Below are 19,734 nucleotides of genomic sequence, written 5' to 3'. Positions count from 1 at the left end.
TTTTTGTACCATCTACTGAGTTACTTTCCAGAAGCTGAGACAATGTCTCTGATGCCCCATTCTTTTCTATTGCAACTCCTTTCTTAGCTTCTTTGTTAGCCAACCAGTATTTCCATCCTAGCCTGGTCTGTCTTTTCTATCTTCCATTTTCCCTGCACTCCTTCTTTCTTTTGATGACTTCCTGGACTTCTGCATTCCACCACCAGCTTTCCTTATGCACCTTATTTCCATACCTGGTTCAGTCACATACCTGTTCTGTAGTCCTCACACATGCTGTGTTGAGGTGTTGCCATTCTTCTTCTTCAACTCCACCTATTTCTCATCTTCTTGAGATGCTAGAGCCCTGAGTAATTCCTTGAACTGTTGAACTTTCTCTCCAGTTAACTTCCAGGTCTTCAGCCTGGTCTCTGTTGACCTTATCACTCTGACAACTGCTTGCACCTGATTATGGCAAACACTGGTTTATGCTGTGGGCCAACTGTTTCACTGGGAATGACTTTGCAATCATTGATTCAACCCCAGTGCCCTTTCCTTACTAGGAAGAAGTCTGTCTGAGTTACATGTTAGCCACTCTTGTATGTGGTCTTGTGACTGTCTCTTTTTTCTGAACCATGTATTGGCTACTGTCAAGCCATTTGCTAGACAGATGTCTAGAATGGCCTATCCTTCTTTATTCCTGTTGCCCCACCCATGTGGACCCAGTCAGTCCTCATATCCTTTTCTGTCTGTGTCTGTCCCAATATGTGCATTCAAGTCACCCATTATCAACACCAATTCATGTTGTCCTGCTTTATCTAGTAGGTCCTGCAACTGCTGTATGAATGCACCCTTTTCCTCACTATCACAACACTACGGTGGGGCATAGGCTGAGATTATGATTAATAACCTATCATTACACTGGTCTGATTGCCATGGATCTATAAACTTAGAAAGCTGCTAGAATAACAAGATTTGTATTATTGTGCATTGTCTGAAGGATAGGAAGTCTGATACTGAAATGCTTGTTATTATTTAGTGACTTCACTCCTCAGTGATTTGTCAGAAAACCACATATTTTATGAGAAACAGATGAAAACTATGAGGCAAAACTCTGGACATTCTGTGAAAATCTGGACAGTTGAGACATATGCTTCCATAGCATATACTAACAGAAGAAAATCAGGTCACTCAACAGTACTTCAGCAACTGGACTTTTTTCTATTAGTATATGCTAGATTTACAATAGGCATGCTGGTAGGGCTGGCCAGTCAGTGTGCATGTTTTTGAGCAGTAATGAGTTATCATTGTTTAATACAAAAATATAGGATGTGTATAGCACATAGACTGTAGTGCCAGACTGTGATATGTGGGGTACATACCACAAGATTACTTTACATATACTAAGCTAATGAATGATGCAGAGCGATAGTGTAACAGTAATCTCATTTAAAAGGGCATCCATCTATTAACTCATTAGGCTTAAACCAGTTCATCATTTTTTTGGAATGCTCATTTCTTTTCCCATAGAATGCTTTGACCTAAGAACCAATCAGCATTCAAAATTCATGATGGGAGTGTGTGCGTGTGTGCATGTGTCCGTGTGTGCGTGTGTGTGTGTTTGTGTGTGTGTGTGTGTGTGTGTGTGTGTGTGTGTGTGTGTGTGTGTCATGCCTGTGTGTGGGTGCATGTGGTGTGTGTATGTGTGTGTCACGCCTTTGTGTGGGTGTATGTGGTGTAAGTATGTGTGTGTGTGTGTGTGTGTGTGTGTGTGTGTGTGTGTGTGTGTGTGTGTGTGTGTGTGTGTGTGTGTGTGTGTGTGTGCATGTGTGTCATGCCTGTGTGTGGGTGCATGTGGTGTGTGTATGTGTGTGTCACGCCTTTGTGTGGGTGTGTGTGTGTGTGTGTGTGTGTGTGTGTGTGTGTGTGTGTGTGTGTGTGTGTGTGTGTGTGTGTGTGTGTGTGTGTGTGGCATTCTTCCTTTCCTCATTGGAATCTTTATATCTCAAACCATCCATCCACAACCCTTTTTCTTCTCATTTCCACACATTGGAATCTTTATAGCTCAAACCATCCATCCACAACCCCTTTTCTTCTCATTTCCGCACATAAGGTTGGGGTGTCACTTCACCAGTGACAATCATTGAGAGGCAAGGCTTACACTGACAGGTGGCTAGCCCTGCCACAGTAGTTCTTCCACAGCACACACTCGCACACACTCACACCTATGGCCAATTTACAGTGTCCAATCCACCTACTGCATGTCTTTGGAATGTAGGCAGAAACCGGAACACTCAGAGGAAACCCATGCAAATACAGGAAGGACAAAAGGTAATACTGTATTTGTCTGATTATGTTCTTTTTTCTTTACTCTCAACTTTTTTATTACCTTTTTTCTAGATATATCAAAAAATAATAAAACATTTTAAAATGGCTTATTTAAAAATCAAGAAAAAAACATTACCTATCTGCAATGGTAATAATAATGTAAAGGAAGAAAATGTACTTCCTGTTCTTTTGATTTTTTTTTTAAATATTTTGGTCACTGAACTTCAAACAAAATTGTTTTTTGCATTCACTCTGGAAGGACTGACTGACCATGGCACTTTGATCTGGGTGGCAAATTTTCATTTCAGCCATAGAATGCTAGAAACAATAGTGCCATTGTGCAGCAAAGCTTTTGGGACAGACAAAACTGGACATTAAATGTGCTGTGCAGGTATCACTTTCTTCTGATGAATTAAAAATGTTTTGGACCTTTTTATTAACAGCAAGCACAACCAAAAATAAGTTGAATTACATGCCCCCGTGTTTAAATGACAAACTGAAAATGGAAGCAGGCCTTCTTTAGTACAAAATGTCAGAGTAGTTATGCATTATCTTGAAATTGTACTCCGATAGCACAAACCCATATGTTCTGTTTTTTCCAAGAAGTTTCTCATTTTCTAGACAGTTCATACTGTGGGAAAATATCTCAATGCAGCAGACGATGTATGACTCTGAATAAGTTGTGATGTACTTAGTGACTGGTATTGATTAAGGCAGGTCTGCAAGTGAGATAAGGTGTGAGCAATTAACTTACTAAATTCTACCTACTCATTTTCTTTCTTTAAAATTAAGACTTTTAGTTCATGCCTTCCACATTAATTGTATGAATCAGGTGCTTTGTTTGCTATATCATCTGTCTGGAAAGACGGTTCTTAAGCATTCTTAAGGTTATACATATTAGCCTGAGGAGTAGCCCTGTGATGTTCCACTGTATCTTTTAATCTTTTAGCAATTTCAGTTATATGACCAGCTTGTGAACAGATGCTAACTTGCAAACTGCCTGCAAATCATAGCTCACTAGCTGAAACATCAGAATGACAAGTTTATGATGAGAATTTATTTCTGTAACATCTGGCAAGAAATTCTAAGAAAGCTTATTTGAAAGAGGAATGTTAGTGTTCTGTCTTTGGATACTTTTACAGATTACCCTACATATTTTCAACAGCTAACGTGTTGACAATTCTTTTAAGAATCCCATTTCCCAGGGTTATGTTTACCCTGACTGTATTTTCAGTTAAAACTATTTGCTATGAGCCTACATTGTATGCAGCTACTGTTTTCACTCTTGCATTGAGTTTCTGATTTCCCTACAGTTGTGTGACCATGGGGTTAGTATATATACATAGCGAGAGAGGACAAAGTCCCTCACATGGGAGTTACGTACGGGTTATGCCCTGCAAATAATAAAGTATTAGTTGTGCTTTACTTGGTAGCTTTAGTACATTTTTTCTCAATCCTTTTGGATTAATGAGTTTGCATTTGAAGGGTTTGAAGCTGACTTCTCACTGTTAAACCATTTTAATTTTAGTGTTGTATTATTATTACATTGTCGTACTATGAAATACAGAAATTATTCTTGCTGACAAATTACATCAAACGATTTAGAAATATGCATTTTATTATTCATAATACTTGCATACTGGCTGTTTCAGTACCCTTGCAGCAAGGATGTCCCAGGATGCTTTGTTGTTATTGTGAAGGGCAAGGGAAGAGATATCAGTAAGGAAACCGAATTCTATTTTTAGAAAAGTATGATAAAAAGGTACCATAAAACAGAAAGGTGATGTTCGATATTTCAGTCAAATAAATAATCAAATCAGTGAAACTACTGATCCTCTTGTTTTGCTGGATCCTGGATAAAAATGTGCAGCAGCAAACAGAAAACCTTATAATTTGAAATGAAAATGTCAAGAAATGAAAATGCATCTGATATTTCCTTAAACTGTATTTTAATGCCACAACTATGTATTGTTTTGAGAACCCTTTTGTTTTATGAGTTTATTATACCCTTAATCTATTCTCACAAAGAAATGTTTAATTTTATAGAGTAAAAAAATCTCTGTACCTTGTAACTGGGATATAAACTAAATCATGTAATTCAGTTTCCAGCTAATGCTGCTAAACATTTGAAGACATTAAGGCACACATTGAAGATTAGGAAACTTAAAGTGCAATAACACATTCACATAATAATCTGAATATTTAATTAACTAGTAAGGAAATTTGGGGTATTGCTTTTTTATTTAAGAGACTCTGAATGTTTCATGATCTCATTTCTACTGGCATGCATTTTAGCATCTGCTGCCAGCACCAAAAGTGACAATGCATCATTATTTTTTATAACTTGTTTACATTTTGATGACAACAGCACCCACCTGTCACAGTGCTTTTCTTTACTGGTGTTGTTATTCTTCAACTGTTCTAGTGACTTTTACTTGAAAAGAAACATCATGGAGCTCTCGGAATATGTGTCTCAGGCTGGTATGAGCCTAGCATTGAGCAGCATTTTACCTTCATCAAGGATAATGCCACAATACGAACAAAAGATGATTGACTTTAATAATTGGCTTAGTTTCTAGTGTCATTTAGAGGGGGTGAAATATTTGTCAGCATGGAAGGAGTTGGTCAACAGACCACGCTGCTTTGCCAAGGATTCTTTGCTTCTCTTTCCTCTAGGCTTTCGAATATTAGCTAAAACATTGTCTTTCCCCATAGTGCCTTTTTTAGTCATGCTAAACTGAAACTACTTCCAGCATAGCAAATCAAAACCAAGAAAATCTTTAGGTATTACTGCTCAATGCTAGGATTCTAAACATAAAACTTCACTCCCTAGAAGCTCTCTTCACCCTAGAGAATGCTAACATCTGTGCATTCACTAAGACATGGTTTAATGCAGCAGAGAGCACACCAGCAGTGCAAGGTTATAATGCCTTCCACACATTTAGAACAGCTACTTCACAGGCAGGGACTAAAGGTGGAGGCGTCTCTATTTACATCAAAATAAATATACTTCAAAGCTGATCAAACAGGACAATGCACTTCCCATGTTCAAATCACCATAGGCAAAATCCAGTACCACTTCCTTGCAAGCTATAGGTCCCTCTCTATGACCCAGGAAACCCATACCATATATTTAAATTTATTAGAAACACTAACCATCCAACCCAATACCATATTCATGGGTGACTTTAATTACCCCACTATTAACTGATAATCCTATATGACAGCAAATGTACAGGCACAGAAATTCCTAGATTTTGTAAACACAAACTCCCTGGACCAGATAGTCAATACACCAACCAGGGGTGCAACCATAATGGATCTGGTCCTCACTAATATGGGAGAGTGCTGTACACCCCCTATTGTAATGTCTTCCCTGGTAAGGTCAGACCACAAATGGTCTTCTTTGAAGTAAAAATAAAACCTGGACCCCCAGCTAAACCTGGAATATTCAGGAACTACCCTAAGGCTAACCCCCTACTATTAAGTGATAGCCTGGAAACATTTCAAGCCCCCATAAACCCTGAGAACACTGCTACCTATGCAGAACTGTTCACAGAAGTGCTGTAAAAGCATGTTAATAACTGCATAGAGGCAGCTCTACCCACCAGGAAGAAGTACAGGACAAACTCAAAAAAACAAGCCACCCTGGTAGAATCACAAAATCAATAGGCTGTATAACAGGAGGAAGAAAATCATGGCACAAATTAGGAAGTGCAGCACCCAGCAGGATAAAGACACTCTCATTAAACTAAACAAACAACACAGTGGACAAAAAAGTCTACCAAAGCCATATTTGAGGTAAGTTTGACCTCCCAAGGCAAGGACAACCACAAAGCGTTCTTTAGTTATGTCTGCAACCTCAAAGGCAATGCACAATTGTGTGCAGAGCTCATTGTAAATGGAGCCACCTATATTGAACCAGAAGATATAGCAAACCTCCTGGCTGATAGATTCAGTTCCAACTTTGCCCCTCTCATCCCAACCTTCTCTCAGGAAATACCATCAAATATAACTCTCCCTACTATCACTAGGAAACAGGTTTTTAATGCTCTCTCTAAGACCAAGAACACTGCATCAATGAGCCCAAACAGTACACCAGGATGCCTTCTAAATAGCATAAAACATGACTATCAGGGCCTCTGGAATTACTATTTAACTGTATCTCCCAAACAGGCTTCGTACCTCATGAATGGAGAACAGCAACAGTCATCCCTCTGCACTAAGGTGGGCCATCTACAGACCCTGGAAAGTACAGATCCATAAGTCTCACTAGTCTTATATGAAAAGCCATGGAAAGAATTATCATGGAAATGATCAATAGAGATATAGTAAATCTCCAGACACTGGACCCAACCCAGTTTGGTTTCGTCAAGGGTAGATCATGCCTATTTAACCTGGTGGACTTCGTCAAGAAGGGAACTAAAGCAATGGATGAGGGAAAAATGGTTCACACAGCCTACCTTGACATGGTCAAGGCATTTGACACAATACCACACTCGGGCATTGCTGACAAACTCAAGAGGTTTAGTACAAGCTCATATGTCATCCAGTGGATAGCCAGCTGGCTCACAGACAGGACGCAGGAAGTTAGAACTGGGGAGTCCACCTCTACAAACAACCCAGTCAGAAGTGGAGTCCCTCAGGGATCAGTTCTTGGAACACTCCTTTTTGGCATTTACTTCTCTGAAGTCAAGGCCAATGTCAGTGGCCTCTGACTGACTAAATTTGCAGATGATTGCCAATTAGGACCTGCTGGACAGACGAGTATGTATCCCAGAGACTACCCCATTTATGGAACAGACTCCTCACCCATGCGAAACAGAGTTCCTCCATAACCTAATTCAAGTGCAACTTGGACAATTGGATGGGGAACAGAAAATTCATCCCTGGTTTGACACCTATGTCTCTAATGGACACAGCAACATGTATGTAAATGATTCATCTCCCAGGCCCCTGCTTGTAAATGTTTTATCTCCCAAACCCCTGCTTACACATATCAAGGATATCAGAACTTGTCAGAGATTTGTGATGCATGGCTATGCTTAAAAAGGCCCTTGCGGCAATTAACCTAGTAAACAGCTATGAAGTGAGCCCAAAACTAACAAAAAACAAACTACCCTAGTAGAATGCAAAATTAAAAACATTGTAAAACTAAAGAAAAAAGTCACAGCTAAAATTAGGAATTGTACCATCAAAAAAGAGAAAATCATCTCTCATCAAACTGAATAGACAACTAATTAGACTAATTAAGTACAACAAAGCAAATGTGCTTCTTTATATATGTGTGAAACCTCAAAAGCAGATCACAACAGTGGCTGTACTGTTGGTAAATGGAGCTATGCACATTGATCTGGGAGATATAGCAAATCTTTTGGCTGACAAATTCAGCCCCAACGTTTCCCCTCTCACTCCCAGGCATCCACCAGGAAAAGTCACCTTACAAAACACCTCCAACTATTTGTAGGGAGTAGGGATGCAATCTCTAAGGCCAAGAATGCACACATCTTCAGTGGACCCTGATAATATCCCAGGATGCCTCCTAAATTATTTAGCCTGCAATATGATCTATAAGGGCAACTGGAGTCACTTTTCAACAATAGCCTCCACACAGGCTTCAAGCCACATGAATGGAGAACTCTCTATCCCTCTGCACAAGGGTGGGCCATCTGTGGATCTGAGGAACTACTGACCCATTAGTCTGATAACTCTGATATCAAATCCATGGAAAGGATTATCAAGGAAATGATTAACAATGACATAATAAACCATCAGACACTAGATCCAACCCAGTTTGGTTCTGTCAAAGGCAGATTATGCCTACTGAACCTGGTAGACTTCTTTGCAAAGGTCACCAAGGCAACAAATTGTGCATACTACCTACCTTGACCTACCTAAGGCATTTGATACAATACCCACTCAGGCATTGTAAAAAAAAAAACTCACAGAATTAGGCATAAACCCCTGTGTAACTCACTGGATATCCAGCTGGCTCACAGACAGGACTCAGGAATTTAGGATTTGAGAGACCACATCCTAAAAGAGGACAGTTACCAGAGGAGTCCCCCAGGACTCTGTGCCAGGTCTGCTCCACTTTGTCTTCTATTTTTTGGAAGTCAAAACCAATGTCAAGGGCCTCTGGCTTACAAAGTTTGCAGATAATTGTAAACTAGGAGCAATCATAGAATCCCCCCAAGACCCAAGATACTAGCATCTTTAGGAAGATCTTACAGAAAAAAATGACTGGTTCCAAAGCCACGGCTTAAAATGTAATGCCAAAAAATGTATAATAGCACCTTGTGGGAAGTCAACCACCCAGTGAAACTACCTAACTGATAAAATACCCCTAAGAGCAGACACAGTAGTCAGGGATATGGGGACTCATATAGATAGTAACTTAGCTTTCAAAAATGAATCAAACAAACCAAAAGCAGTCAGCAAATGAAGGCGCGAACACAATTCTTAGCGCTTTCGTCCAAGTTTATTCCTCATGAACTTCTTCAGAAAATGTTTAACCTCTCAAAACACACACCTTTTATGTTACATAAATCATCACATGACTTTACATTTCACATTTTTGTTAATGGCATAAAATCATACCATAAAATTATTACCTTAAAAATAGTAATAGCAATAGTAAATGTATATAAAATACTATGCAATTTAAATACACAAAATTATATCCTATCTGAATATTGTTTTTATAAAATATATATTTATGTATAATTATTCTTATTTCAGTGCTAAAAAGCACTAAATGTTGATACATTCGTTCAAACCAGGAGCTCTGTCAGCTACCAAACTGATCTGCCACAGAGACTCCTTACATTCTAAAATCAAATTGGTGTTCCCTATAAATTCCATCTGTGGAACAAACTCTATTACTGAAAAAGTGAACTTCTTAATGTTTGTACATTGACTAGCATGCCTAGCTAAGGCATTGGTAAAATCTTTTTTCTTTATAGCAAGTGTGTGTTCATATATCCTCCGTTTTAAACATCTAATAGTTTTCCCAATATAATAACAAAAACAGGAGTTGCAAATAGCCACATAAACTATGTTTCAACTCTCACAATTGAAGTGTTTACTCACCCAAATAGTCCTGTTTATGTGTTTAATAAATGTGCAAGAAGTATTACTAATGTACCTACATTGTTTGCACTTCTTACAAGAAAAGGTCTCTTTGACATTGTTTTCATTAACTAATGCAAACTTATTCCCTATGCCACGTTCCGAAATAGTCTTGATGTTCTTAATTCTCTTGTAAGTGAACTTAGGTTGTGTACCAATAATCTGTATAAGCTTTCTATTGCCCATCAGGACTTTCCAGTTGTCCTTAATAATGTGTTTGATAACAGCCATCTCATTCACAATGAGTATTAGGAATGAAATAATGAAAATGGTGTTGTCTTTCTCCTTCCTCATACCACTTACATCACTTACCCCCCTAATGATAGGCTTGGCAACAGACTTTCTCAAAGTACAAACTTCATTCTGTATGCCTGTAAGCCAAACCTGATCATACCCTCTTTGTTCAGAAAAGTGTGTCAGGAGAATCATCTCCTGAAAGAAAGTATGATCATCTGATGTAAGCTTGCTAAGACGAATAAATTGACCCTTAGTTACCCCCTTCTTCATATGTCTAGGGTGTAGGTTGTCCCTATGCAAGTATTGATTAACAAATGCATCTTTCCTAAAGATTTTACTTACAAAGGTATTACTACATGTGTCAAAGGCCAAATGTATATCTAGAAAGTTAATCATCTTTCCAAAACTTCCCGCAGTGAATTTCAAGAATTTAGTAGTCTGGTTTAAGTCTTTCACAAAAGACTTGAATTCTTTCTCTTCACCAGTCCACAAGAAAATCAAGTCATCTATGTATCTCTGATATAAAATAATGTGGGACCACTGTGGATGCAAATATAAATGTCTCTCCCCCAACATGACCATGACAAGGTTGGCGAAGGCCGGAGCTACCCTTGCCCCCATAGCCACTCCTGATGTCTCTTTATAATATCGCTGATTAAATTCAAAATAGTTGTTATCCAAAAATATACCCATAGGCTTACGAATCATCTCAACTTTACCATGTGTAAAATCAGTAAAACCACTAAGGTAATCTCGCAAGTATTCTATACCTGTGTCCTGATTAATACATGTGTATAGTGAATTTATATCCAAAGATGCAAAATAAAATTCACCATGAGTAAGATTAATGTCCCTCAGGATTTCCAAAAGATGCCAAGAATCCCTTAGGTAGGATTTCACTTGTTGAACAATTCTCTGTTTTGGACTTCTTGGCTGAAATAATTGGCCCAAAAGGTGGATTTATTTGTAATTTGTGTACTTTGGGTATACCAAAGAAACATCCCATACAGGGATGTTCAACAAGCAAAAATTCATATGTATCATGATCTATGCTACCCTGGCAGAACATGTAAAAAAGATTAGTGTTTGCTCTCAAAAAACTGTTTATCATGTTTATATCTGCAGCAATATAAGCTGTCATTTACCAACATATTTTCAATATTTTTAACATAGTCCTCAGTGCACATAATCACTACCATATCACCCTTGTCAGCTCTCATTACTCTGACATTTTTATTCTTGTTTAAAGAACACTGCCTGATGTTCTTCCACAAAAAGATTGCACATGTAAGTGTCCTTTACAATATGCCTCATATCTAGTTCACACATGTCACCAAACACTTGCAAGATGTTACACAATGGAGGATTGTATATATTATTCTTTTTGACTTTGTTGTAATTATTACAAAAATCTTGTCTCTCTACATTTACATCATGCAAAATGTAACTCAGGTTCAATTTTCTCAAAAAAAAGTTTGAAATCAACTATTAATCTAGTAATATTGACAGAACTACTAGGTATGTAGGAAAAAACTTTTTTCAACAGTGAAATCACATCTTTAGATAAAACATTGTTAGACAAATTCAAAATGCGAATTTCAAAGTCAGAAACAGTTAATTTTTCAGGTCAATATTATAACATCGACGGTTGAAAACATCGAACAACATATGGTCGACATCATATGGTTAATGTCTTCAAATGTCGACCTTATAAAAAGACAAAATAAAAAAAAGAAAAAAGTACCCTAATGGGTTTCAGCAGGGGGGGCAATCCCCCCTGCACACCCCTACCCCGTTACTTAAATATACCAACTCTGAGACCGCACTACATTGCAGTAAATGGAAATCTCCCCTTTCAGAGATTTCTGTTTACATGCTCGAGATTCTGAGCATTCGATATTCTCATGCCAACAATGTAAGATTCAACATTGTCAGCTTTCAAGAATATAATATTGACCCAATTTTTCTTCCTGTTGTTTCTTCCCTTCATTTTTGTCTTGTTCTGAGCCTGATTTGACCACTTGGGAGTCCGTTTGTTGCCACCCTGGTCCACCAAAACAAGTCCCGACCCTCGAGACTTACCTGAGGTTAAAACAACTTTGGTATATGTAGCATTATTGTTATCAGAGTCTATTGAAACTTGCTGGACAGAAATGTTATTACGGACATTGTTGTTCATTACAGCATTATTATTTCCAACTATGTTGTTATCATGATTGTTATCAACCTGGGTGGCATTATTGTCATAAGCAATGGTAATATCAATGTTGTTATTCTCTTGAAAAATCCACCGATGCTGCAAAGGATAGGCCTCTTTTTTAGCATAGGCTAATAAATCCCTCTGTAGCTTAGATTGTTTCCTTGTAACAGCAGATGCTCTGTGTCTATCAGCTTTTGCCCCTATACTGCTATATAAATCAGAAAGTACATTAAAGCAACAATGTCCCTTGATTTTATTGTCCAAAGTTGCCATATTTCCTTTGACCATATTGATCTCCTTCACATAGCGTGTTAGAAGCATCCACATCATGTTAATGCCTGTCTCATTAAATAAGTTGACTAACTCAATGTAAAACGGGTCGGCTATGAAATGAAGAAATAAAGCCTGACCAGCTGAGAGAAGAGGCTACTTCACTGTTTTAGCAAACTGCTATCAAAAAGAAAATAAAGCCTAACTCGGCTAAAAGCTAAAGCCTAAACTTGGCTATGAGGGACAGGGTACAAAGATGCCTAGCAGGCACAAAAACAAAACACGGCCTAACGCTAACAATGAAAATCATTTACTAACTTTAAAAACTCACACTAAAACTGAAAGTAAAGAAAATGCTTGCCTAACTTTGGCCAAGGAAACAAAATTCTTCTAAAATGAAAATGAAGAAAAACCAAAATGAAAACTTTTACTTAGCTGACTTTCAAAAAATGGCCTGAGCTGAAGGAACACGCTCGATCTATTGCAGTGGCAAACTAGATCTGAGGGAAGTAGAGGAGCATCATGGAATAGGGTTTCAACTTCGAGCTGTTTGGAGACCTCGAGCTTTGCAATTTGGCTGACTCGGAGCTGAGGTATCGGCTCCAAACCCATCAGTAAGAATGAAGGCAAGATAAAACAACTTCACATACAATATTCAGATAGGATATGATTTTGTGTATTTAAATTGCATAGTATTTTATATACATTTACTATTGCTATTAATATTTTTAAGGTAATAATTTTATGGTATGATTTTATGCCTTTAACAAAAACGTGAAATGTAAAGTCATGTGATGACTTATATAACATAAAAGGGGTGTATTTTCAGAGGTTAAACATTTTCTGAAGAGGTTCATGAGGAATAAACTTAGACAAAAGCGCTAAGAAGTGTGTTTGCTCCTTCATTTACTGACTGTTTTTGGTCTGTTTGATTCATTTTCGAGTTTGGTGTGTGATCTTAGCTTTCAACCAACATGTGTGAAAGGGGGCAAAAATGAATTCTATGTCACCCAGCTTATAAGTATGGGCATGGCATCTAGGTCCAGGGAAGTCATCATGTCACTGTGCTCAGCTCTCCTCAGACCTGTCTTTGAGTCTAATGCCCTCATCGGTATGTACCTGACCAGGCATATACAACAACTGGAACATCCACAGAGGTTCCTCACAAAAAGAATACAGGACATTAACAAAATATCCTGTGCAGATTGCCTCAAAGCCTTATCTCTATACTCTGTTTCCCAGAAATTGCTGATAACCAATTTATGCCTGGCATATAAGGCATCCTTGGATCCCGCTTTAATTATTCACAAAAAAGAACAGCACGAGAACTACTAGATCTAAGGATTTAAACTTTGCTTGTGACTTAAATAAGATATGTTGGAGGGTTTGTACCTAACCTCTTGAGTTTTTCAACAATGCCCAAGTGGGGTATTGTGTCAAATGCCTTGGCAAGTACCTTATAAAAGTATATACAGATGACAAAATAGCAGCTAATAGAATACTTCTAGATTAAAACCCTTTCCAAAAAGCCATAGATAAGGCTGAGGCCTGGTAGAATGGGTCTCAGCCTAGCCTGGAATAAATTTATCATGGTGAGTACAACAAAAGGTAATACACATAGACAACCATTTGGAAATAGTCTGTTTTGACACAGTTTGTCCCTTCTTTTTACCTTCACAAGAAATAAATTGATCCAATGATCTGGAAGATTTAGTTCTGTCAAGCCAGTACCTGAGTTGTCTGTGGATATCCAAGGTATGAAGTATCCTTTCTCCCTCATTTTTAGATTCAAGAAAGAAAACATGGAGTTGGAGAGTTTAGCTTAAAGTAAATGTGGATACCACTTTAGGCATAAAAGAAGGATTTGTTCTCAAAGAAACCCTATCCCTATAGAAAAAGAGATAGGGGTGACTCAGATATCCTTCTTGCAGAGGTCAGAGCAATCAGTAAAGTTGTTTCCCATGTTAAGAAGCTCAAGTCAGCCAGATTAGCTTGTTCAAATGGAGCAAGAGTTAGCTTCTCTAACACAAAATTAAGATCCCAAAGAGGGCCCACCGGTTTTCTTGGTGGCCTCTTATGCAAAACCCCTTTCAGGAACATTTTAACATGAGACAGCTTTGAAAGAGAAGGATCCATGGGCAGACATGTTGAAATGGCTGATAAATGAATCTTGATAGAGGAATAAGAAAGGGATAAGAAAAGCCATAGGATAGTAACTTACACAGATATTGTAAAACCAGATAACAACTAGCCCTGAATGGGCACCGATATTGTTGTTGCCATCAACTAGAAAACCTTTTCCATTTGTTAATATATGATTTTCTAGTAGCAGGCTTTCTTGCCTCCATTTATAATTGGTGCAGTTAATAGGTGCCTAAAAGAAATTAAGACCCTATCATCTAGGCAGTCAATTGAAGATGATTGATGTTGGGGTATATCAAATACCCTGCTTCTTGTGTGAGTAAATTCAGTCTGTGAAGAAGCTTGTGGTAATTGACCCTGGCCATTTCTAGAAGAAGGGAGAACCACAATTCCCTGGGCCTGTAGGGAGTCACCATGATGATCTTGGGGGATTCCTTCTGAATTGTCAAACGTCCCTGGCCCTGAATATTATTGGAAAGGGTGGAAAAGCATACAAGAACATTCCTGTTCAAAGAAAACAGGATATCAAAGAAAGCATACAAGAATATTCTGGCTCTAAGAAAACAGGAATTCAAAGAAAAGAAAGTGGATTTGTCTTCCAGGCCTTCTTGCATGGAGTCCTGGAACAAAATCTTGCCAGTTGATTGTTCAAAGTGGAGGAAAATAGGTCTACTTGAAGAACTCCCCATAGATGGATCCAATCTTGGAAGACCTCCTGATCTAGTTTCTATTTGTGAGGGTCTGCCCTGGTCCAGCTCAGCTTGTCTGCCACACAGTTTTCCTCTGACAGAACATAGGATGCTTGTAGAGTAACAATGTACTGTGAAGCTATATCTCAAGTTAAAATGGCTAGTCTGCAAATGGGGGTATGACCTGGCTCCTCCTTGCTTGTTAATGTACCACATGACTATGGCAATATCTGTAACCACTTGAAGAGTAACCAGGGACTAAAGATAGTTCAGACTGGATCAGGGTAAGCATCTCCTTGATATTTATATGTTTGTATATGCCCATGGTGTTCCACACCCCATATTCTTTTATCACCTCTTGAAACTGCTCCACAAGAGAAGTCCAATGCATCTTTGATGACTGACTGCTTTGCAGCAGGTAGAGAGAACAGGAGACCTGGCTTCAAGGATATCTGTTGTTTCCACCAAAAGATTTATTTTCTGACAAACCCCAGCACTGGCATTTGAAAAGATAAAGGGTGTTGATGCTGGGACCAAAGAGATTTCAGATACCACTGCATCTTTTTCATGTGGAGTCTTGCCAGGGGTATCATGAGAATCATAGATGCTGTGAGACTCAAAATCCTGATTTATTCCCTCAGAGTGACCAAAGTCTGAGATCTAAATAAAGATCTATTTTTTTTTCTGTAGAAAAAAGCTCTTTGAGCTTAGATGTCTAGTTGACATCACAGGAACATAATCTTATGTGAGGGAGTCATGAAAGACTTTTGAATATTCTCTTGGAACCCCATGCTGTGTAAGAGATTTCTCACCCAAGAAATTGCTGACATGTTGAAAAGGTTGTGGCAAACATAGGCAAGCCATTGAAATATTTAAACATATGAATACCCTGTTGCCTGCAATGAGCTATAACTTGAGATAGGCATTTTGTGAACACTCTTGGTGTGGTGGATAGTCCAAAGGGTAAGGCACAGAACTGATAATGTGATACAAGCACACAAAACCTTAATAAACATCTGAGGTCTGGTTGAAAAGGGATGTGATGAAAAACACCTTTTAATTATAGTGTTACTAGGAAACTTAAAAGAAGAAGAAGAGGTAGCAGGTTGTGAAGTGACACCATTTTGAATACTGGCACTATCACAAGCAGGATTAGAAAAGAAAAATCTAGAACACATCTCCAAGCATTTTCTCTCTTTGGTACAAAGAACATCCTTGAATAAAAACCCTTCCCAACCTGGGAGGGAAGGAGGATCTGGTTCTAACACTCCTTGAGATGGTATGTGATGAAGAACATATGGAAACAAAAGAGTTTGATCTGGATGATGAGGAATGACCACTGGAAAGAATGAAATTTCCTGCCACTGCCATCTGTAATCTTAATGAATGATTTTCAGAACACATTTGTCTGAAACAATCTGTTGCCAAAGAGAAAAATGTTGATTCAGACTTTCTGGAAGAAAAAATGGGCCAGGGTGGGAGGGGTGTTAGACGGTCTTTTGAATTGTCATGTTGTTGGACTCTCCTTGGTTTTGGGAGGTTTGAGACTTCTTTGTAGCCCTCTTGCCATTTCTTATTAAATGTGTGTTTACCTGAATTTTGTTGTGACTGTCTGTTTTTGCCAACACTGTATGAGGAGATAGAAAATTGCTTCGACCATTGGAAAAGGAGGGCTAAAACATCTTAGAGATTCCCTGGATTGGTTCTGTCCCTTTCATCACAGTTTTTGGTTGAGTCTGCAGTAGATGGGCCAAACATTAAATCTGTTTTCAAGGGGGAATTTAAAATCTCATTTTTAACATAATCTGGGAGGTTCTGTGAATGCAGCCATGCAAACCTCCTTAAAACATTACCAGTGGCCATAGTCCTGGAAGAAGCATCAACAGAGTAATAAACACACCACAAACAGTAAGCAATGACCTGTGCAAAAGAACAAACTTAGTTATCTAAAGCAGATTTTTACTCACAAAAGGAACCTGCAGATAAAACACTCTTCATACTTTTACAATTTGTCAGAACAACATACGAGCCTGACAATCTAACATTTTGAAAATCAAATTTGCAAACGTATACACTTTATTCCCATAACTATCAATAATTTTCCCATCATTATCAGAAAGAGTAGGATTGGAATTAACTAAGTGCTTAGCAGCACTGGGATCAACTAAAGCTAAAGTTGCTGAGTCAGGTTTGGGAATAGTGTATAAAATTTAAAAGACTGAGGAACTTTATATATCCTTTCTGCTTTTTAGGGACAGATGGCTGACTATTAGGACAATTGCAGACAGTAACATACACATCCTGTAAAGCAGACAAAACAGGAGGAATGGGTGCAGGTTCTACAAAATCCTTCTGTAACAGCTCATAGTATTTTCTGAGATACTGAGAAAGTTCAGTGTTCTTCCACTGAAAATCTTGAACATTCTAGCAATAGTCTTAGAGAAAGAAAAAAACCCAAAGGGAGAATCAGACACTGAGCTCTCCTCTGTGTCTGAATCAGAAATCTGAGGGGAAAAATTTATCCATTCCTGCATGTTATTGTTCAGATTCAGAATCTTGAATCTCTTCAGAAAAAGAAGAAGTATCATTAACCTGAATTAAACACTAAGCCAGACCTAGTAAACTACTCCTATCCAAAGAAATTTAAGGAGGCATAGATACATGCTTGGTTTTTGTTTCTTTTTGACAGGAAAACTGGAGCCAACCTTTTTATTAATGGAAGCAGCTGCTTCTCCAGGGCTGGACATAACATTCAGATACAGCAGGGAAACCTTTCTTTTTCCCTCTCCCAGGACCAACAAGACTGGCTCTACCTTGCCCACTGAGGGGGCCCCAACAGCCACAGAGGACATGACTAACACCAGATCCTAGTGGCTGTTGTTGCTACACCAGAGGGATCTAGGGTAAAAGATGAGTGGTCTGAAGTGCAACAAATGATAGGGGTGGTGGCTAAGACAGTTTGCTTAACATTTTCTTTTTGTGGCTGGAAGAAGGACCAACCATGGGATCGATAGCATGTTCCACGGTCAAACCAAAAATAGTACCTCTTTTCCAGGGACAAGCAGCAACTGCAGGTAAACAGTACACATGCACAAAAGTTACTTTTTTGACAGAAGAAATACAGTAAAAAATATGTTAAAATGTTGCACCAGCCCCACAAAAGAGAAAATAAACACAATTTCTCCACAGAAAAATATTTTCAGTTACTCCATTTAAAAGTACATTACAGTCTAGAGACAGTCCATTAAAACACAACACTCCTAACTATAAAATAACTTTACTGAAGAGGAAAGTAATAAGTTATCAACAAAATTAAGAAAATGGAAGGTTTCCACCAAAGGGAACTTATCTGCTCAGCGATGGAAAGCACATGCCAACCATCGATCCTTAAAAGCTTCAGAAAAGCTTACTCTTCAGTGGCAGTAAAGCTCACACCCAGACTTGTCTTTTATTCAGCTCAGCTCAAACTGATTGATAGTTTGGGCTCGTGGAAGATGCCCTGAAGCTTTGAAAGTTGGCCAGCTGTTACATCTGTGGCAGGATATGACCCCATATAGCTAAGCTTGCTGCAGCAATAATCAATATGATTAACATCAGCTGATTAACCATCTATGAAGTGAATAAGACAAGTAGGAGCTAAGAAAGACGCTAGAACCTGTATATTGACCAGACATGAATGATGAATGACATAGTGGAAATAAAATGAACAATCATAAAATCTGACTGGAGCTTACATTTTCAAAGTTGAAGTTAATTCATATGACCATGGAGTTGATGTGCCATCGCTGCGCAAAGAGTGAAGTAAAGAGCATTTTTTTCTGGTGAAACCTTGTTTCTTTCCCTTTACTTATTTTTTTCTCTAAATCATTCATTATTTCCTTTTTGTTTCTATTTTTACTAACTGCTGGCGCTTTTATTATACAAGAAAAAGAAAATTCTTCACACTTTTCATAAACATCTGCTATACTGTCTGATGTATTCACTATATGCTAAAACTTTTGTACTTAAAAACATTTGCCCCTTTATCGTACTTTTCAGCAACTCGTTCATTTTTTTTTTTTTTTGAGGAAATTTGAAAACAATCATCCAAAAGTGTTTATTATGGAAATTTTGATATAAATAAATATTCTGCTGCAAAACTGCCAAAGATCTACTAAGTTAATTTCATTGAATCAGCATACAATGACTACCATGATTTTTATTTATTTATTTTTTTGTTTTGTTTTGTTTCTTTTTACATTTTGTAAAGCATTTCATTAACTTAGCATTAACTAAAGCAAATATTGCATTACTAAATGTGTTTTACTATGAAAATGTATGTTGTATTTTGCATATTGTTTCTTTTTGTGGAGTTTTGCTCCGGGGTCTCCACTGAAAATGGGTATTTTACCCAGCCAGACTTTCCTGGTCAACAAATACAAGTAAAAAATATAAATATATAAATTGTGAAAAATGCATTGTACACTACCAGAGTTATAAGGGTATTGTAAACAACCAGTAAACTCATCTGCTAAAAAAAGTAGATTGCAAGTATTTATTTCCATGCTTTCTATATCAAACTAATTTACTTATTACAAATGATGCTCTGAAAAGTCATTGTCCTGTTTTTTTAGCTCAGAAACAGAGAACAGACACTCTCAGCTGTCACATTGTCTCATATAGGTTCATAGGTTCATAGGTTCATAGGTAGGTACTAGGCAATCGGCCCTAGGGCCCATACAAGCCTAGCCAAAAAATGTACCCTGGCTTTCGCCACCCAAG

The sequence above is a fragment of the Protopterus annectens genome, chromosome 7.part0, assembly GCF_019279795.1.
Source record: "Protopterus annectens isolate FY-2018-M chromosome 7.part0, PAN1.0, whole genome shotgun sequence".
Lineage (NCBI taxonomy): Eukaryota > Metazoa > Chordata > Ceratodontiformes > Protopteridae > Protopterus > Protopterus annectens.
This window is presented reverse-complemented; position numbering follows the sequence as displayed.